At 38.6% G+C, this 5,208-nt stretch overlaps 1 protein-coding gene across 1 annotated transcript in view; it reads right to left on the bottom strand.

Moving 5' to 3' along the window:
• The window catches only part of LOC115245745 (talin-1), a 48,010-nt gene that overhangs the window by 30,743 nt on the left and 12,059 nt on the right, over positions 1-5,208 (bottom strand). The window contains exon 2 of the mRNA XM_029824195.1: positions 3,703-3,820. The gene's annotated coding sequence lies outside the window, so the exon portion shown is untranslated. The remainder of the gene's footprint in view (positions 1-3,702; positions 3,821-5,208) is intronic.

Raw genomic sequence — 5,208 nt, 5'->3', positions numbered from 1 at the left:
ATATATATAAAATTTCCTAGAATTCTTTTAAATCTCAGATCAATTTATTTGAATTAACTATAAATATAATCGAGATTAAAATATTTCTGTACAAATAGACAGAACAATTTTGTATATATCCTACTTTAGAGAATTATGCACACTCTATGATTGATCGTTCCACAAAATCCCATTAGCGAATCAAAGTTCACACATCTAACAGCATTCATTCGAATACCTCTTACACAATAATCTAATAAAAAAAAAAACTTTGATCGCGCACCGAGCGTGACAAAAAACGCGGTGTAAGATCGGATCCGATAATTTTCTTAAACGCAGACACGGATTACGAACTATACAAAAGATTCGAAGCAGGCCCACCCCTGTAGCGAGAAGGAGACGCGAAGGGATGATAATGCGAGTCTGCAAGACGGGAGGTCTCCTGCGGGAGAGGATGGGGAGTGTCACTCAGGAGCACGACGTGTAAGAGAATGGTCACCGTCCCAGGGGGTGAATTGAGATGTACAGGCAATTTATGCAGCAAGAGAGAGAGAGAGAGAGAGAGAAAGAGCATCACTCTCGTCCGAAAGTCAGCGAGTGACTGTTGATCATAAACCGCCTGCAAAACATGGCTAAGCTTTTTTCCTGGAAAAAAAATCGAACACGAGCAGCCGGATTTTCCACGCACAACTGATGCGATATCTTTGTCATCGTTCGCGGCGTTTCGTGTCATCAATTTATATAATAACTTGATCGCGAAAAGTGTTTGTTCCCATTACTCTCGATCGCGGTTCACGTACACGATAATATGAAAAATGCAGATGTATGACAGGTATGATTTTGCAATTCAGTAAACTGAGTTCATCATAAAATTTTGCAATACGATTTTGTGTAACGCGGCTTTCAGAAATTCTTTATATATATAAAATATATAAATATACATATAATAGCAAGCTATTTTTTTTTCGTAAACATGCATATTGTCATATAAATGTGTCATCAGGCATTTTAATAAAATTATATAATACTAAGAAAGATGATTAGGTATAAATGCAATCTGGCTGTAATAAACAACAATAAAAATAATTCATACAAAGGATTAAAAAAAAGAATGGGAAGTAACCGCTTACTATCAAATAAAATTTTTTTCGCGCCTGATATTCCCACTGAGACGTGACAATAGATATAAACTCGCATTAATATATTAATTAAAATTTATTTTCCCTAGAAACGACATTTATGCGCAGCTCCGGAAGGATGTTCGTGTGTATCTCGTGTTTTCTTGCTTCACCAATTGTGACGGAGGAAATGACGAAAAGCGAGCATCGACAGGGGATGGAAAACAGAGGATGGCTTTCGTTCGAGATGAATTAAGGATCCCCAAGTATGCCTCTGCTTTTCTTTTTGTTCGTCATCTCTAGTCCCTCTCTCTCTTTTTCTCTCTCCGGCCATCAACCCTTATCGTGGTAGCGTCAATCACTCTCTTCCATACACGATGAAACTTATCGTTCGATTAATCGGCCTGACAATGCGCCTGTCGATTCGAGTTACCCTCTCATCCCCGTCCCCCTCCCCCTTCCCTCACGGATTCGCGCGCGTGTGGTCAGTCCCCGAAAATGCAGCAGCGCTCATCCGACAACGATTTACGGCCGGAAAAGTTTTATGGCTGCCAATTATACAGTGGAGTGTTTCTCTCTCGTGAAAATTATAAGCGAGTGAAAATATAAACTATTAGAGCGCCCAGTTGTCGTAAAGGCCTTTAAAAGCATTAAAATACGAAGTATTAAAAGGAGCCTTTGTTATCAAATGCGTGTAATTATGCAATTAACGTATTCAACGCGAAAAAAATTAGGTAAATAAACAATATACGTAATAAACAAGATAATATTCGTAATAAACAAGATTTATATAAATCGTTATCCGCAAAAGAGTTACGATTTATCGTGTATTTGTAGTAAAATAGGGAACGAAATGTGCTATTTGAAAGCATATCTATGAAAAAAATTACACGTTCGTACATGGGGAAAAGTATAAAATGGCTGCAAAAGTTATGATCAAAAGTGGCAACGAATGTCATCCGTTCAACTCATATAAATCTATCGCGCAAGTAGAACAAGTGTTGTCAGACTCGTTGCTCGTTTGCAGCTCGCAGTGCGAGTTTCAATGTGTAGACAGCTGTAAGTTCGGCGCCAAAATGTCTGGACCATAACGTTTCGCTGTCCATCGATGCTCGTATTACTCCGAATGTAGATATAGATATACATATATCGCACGAAATTCGAATATTCCAAAATGCCCTGGATAAAGAATTTCTCGCATGTCGCATAATATTATACTTAATCACGTAAGGAAATTTCCATCGAAACGTATTACCTATATCATGCATCGCTTCGAATTTCAAAAGAGATGCGATTTTTCTGAATTTTATGCAATACAAATATTTGAAAACTGTTCGACAGAATTTTGTATGAAAAAATAAGAATAGTAGGAAGAAAAATAATTGTAAATTAAAAATTGGGAAAGATTTCAATTTCTGATGATAGTAAGACGAGAAGGATACATTCTATTTTGCTTTCGAGCCTTCGCTTCTCCTTGTGTTGAAGCTTGCTATATTGCGGCATTATCGAAAACGATAGGTTGCAGCAATAAGCAACGCTTGTGATCCTCCCAAGCGTAGTCGCAAACACGACAACTGTAACCGCTGCATTCGAATCGGTGGACAGATGCGCAGATCGTACGAACCGCAGAATGGAGATTAAAGATAATGCGGGGAGATACGAGCGAGAATTGGTCAACGGAGACCATCGACGTTTAACGCCATTTGCGACGGGCCATTTGCTCATATTCTTATTAGAAGGTATCTTTTATCTACGCCCGGACACGTGTGATACACACACAAACGTAGAACACTGTCCGGCACAAGGAAAAAGTTTCTCCTTATCTTCATTGCGCCCCAAAAGCGCATGAAACTTCGCTCGGCTGCAGAAGGGAACGTAAAATTGTAGGAGAAAGTGCTCGCACAACATTATCAGTTAAATTAAATCAAATTAAACGCGACAAAATGAATACTCGAGCAAAATTTTAGAATTTAGATTGGTATTCATAATCCGTTTTTATATTTAAGATCGTCTTAAGTGTGGTTTTGGGTTGTCTTAAGATCCCATTCAACCAAAAATGAAATAGCATCTTAAAATCGTACTTGAGATGATCTTAAATATAAAAACGGACTATGAATGCCGACCTTAATGTTTATCGAGATATCTGGTGTTTCGATCAAATTCAAACGTTACGTATTCGTACGTCCTCTAATTGCTCGCATATCCTTGGCAAGGAGAAGTGCATCTTCACCCTTCGACACTGCGCCCTTTTCTCCTTCCGATCCCAAAATGCCTATTCAAATTTTACGGCCCATATTTGTCGCAATTAAGTATTATGTTTTCTGGCTTATGGCCCAGAAATATTCTATATTGAAGCGAGGGACGAGCCTCCTCGTCTTCGTAAAACGCGGAATAAAGATAAATTCGGGGACCTGCGGGGGGAGGAAGAGCAGAGCGAGTTTATGGCACTTGCGAAGGCACTTTCACGATTCGTCTGACTCACGCCGAAGAAGCGCCGAAGAAGCATGCTACGAAGAAGGGATCTCTCTTTTACGAGATTCTCTAAACGAGAAAGCGCGAACGTGAATACGATTTGCGAACCGGAAGCGGCCGCTTCGTTACTTACCGTTGCTTCGTTGTTGTTTCTTTTCCTTTCGTCGTTCCTGTTCCTTTCCCCTTGGCCGTTTGCGCGCAATCCGAAAATTTGCGTTTGTTCGCTCTCGGTTCTCGTCAGTCACGCGTATCTGGAAATTAACAAAGATAACAAAATTATATATATATATATATACATGAACGGAGTCTTTCAAAGCGGAGATCTTAATTATCGTATGATACAGTAAAGTCACACTAGAAAGAAAGAGAGAGAGAGAGAGAGAGAGAGAGAGGGAGGGGGCAGGGCAAATATAACTTTATATTTACAAAATTATTTTCGTGTTTGTATATTAATTAAAGGGTTAAATTAAAATATTTATTTAATAATTATAAGAAATTTAACGAAACAGAGTGGGAAATAATATTCATAGTGTAGAAAAAACCTTCATTACGAATGCTTAATTAAATAATCCATTATTCGAATAATATCAAGAAATGAAAACGAATATTTTACATGTACACAAATCCACAAATAAATTTAAATGTGTATCGAATATTATATATTACTAATAAGTCTTATTATTATATATAAGAATAAAATACAGCTTTATTAAAATAGCTACGTTGAGAAAACTGGGTGCTAATAGGTCAGGAAAACTGAAAAAAACAGGGTAAAGGATGATAAAGACCGTAAAATTATTGTTATAATTTATTTTCAAAAGTATATATTATATGATAAATATAATATGATGAAAGCTTTCTCTTTATTTAAAAAAAAATAGATTATTTAATTATTCGGACAAAACGATTATCTTTAATTATTATCTTTAATTTAAAAGATCTATCGTAAAAATTATGAAAAGTCTACAGCTGTCCTTCGAATTTAATACAGTGTAGTTATCCATTAATCATACATAATTAAATTATGTTATATTATTTTACATTTCAACCCAAACTCTTTCTTTTTTTTTGCTTTCAAGTCTCCTCATAAAAACCTCTAAGTCACGCGAAAGTTCACGCAAAACAATGCCGAGATAACCCTATCCGTCGCGAAACCACGCGACATCAACAATATAAAACGTGCCCGGCGCGTGTCGTCGCGAATCGGGAGAAGAGAAATAAAAGTTCTGAAAGAACGGTGTCGTGTTGGCAGAAAAATTCTCGACGATTTTTCCTCTTCAAAAGATGTGGCGGACGGAGAAAAGAGAGATAGAGAGAAAGGAAAGAGAGAGGAAAGAGGGGGAATGGCGCCTCGAAGATTTTCGCAAATTTCGGGTGCGCCGGGTGGAGAAGAGGAGAAGGATAGAATCGGTAGCGAAGACGGGGGGAAGCCGAAAAGCGGAGAGAGGTAGAAGCAAAAAGAGACATACACGGAGAGATGAGGAGAGAGAGAGAGAGAGAGAGAGAGAGCCAAAAGAGGGTGAGTGCTGGCGGCGTTATGGCGGGCGCCGAGGGTGGCGCCGCGACGCTTTGGCGCCTCCGACGCCGAGACGCTCCACTGATGCTGGCTGAATGTACCCACGCACACGTCCGCACGTGC

Source organism: Formica exsecta, unplaced genomic scaffold, assembly GCF_003651465.1.
Source record: "Formica exsecta isolate Colony F162 unplaced genomic scaffold, ASM365146v1 scaffold13, whole genome shotgun sequence".
Taxonomy (NCBI): domain Eukaryota; kingdom Metazoa; phylum Arthropoda; class Insecta; order Hymenoptera; family Formicidae; genus Formica; species Formica exsecta.
This window is presented reverse-complemented; position numbering and strand designations above follow the sequence as displayed.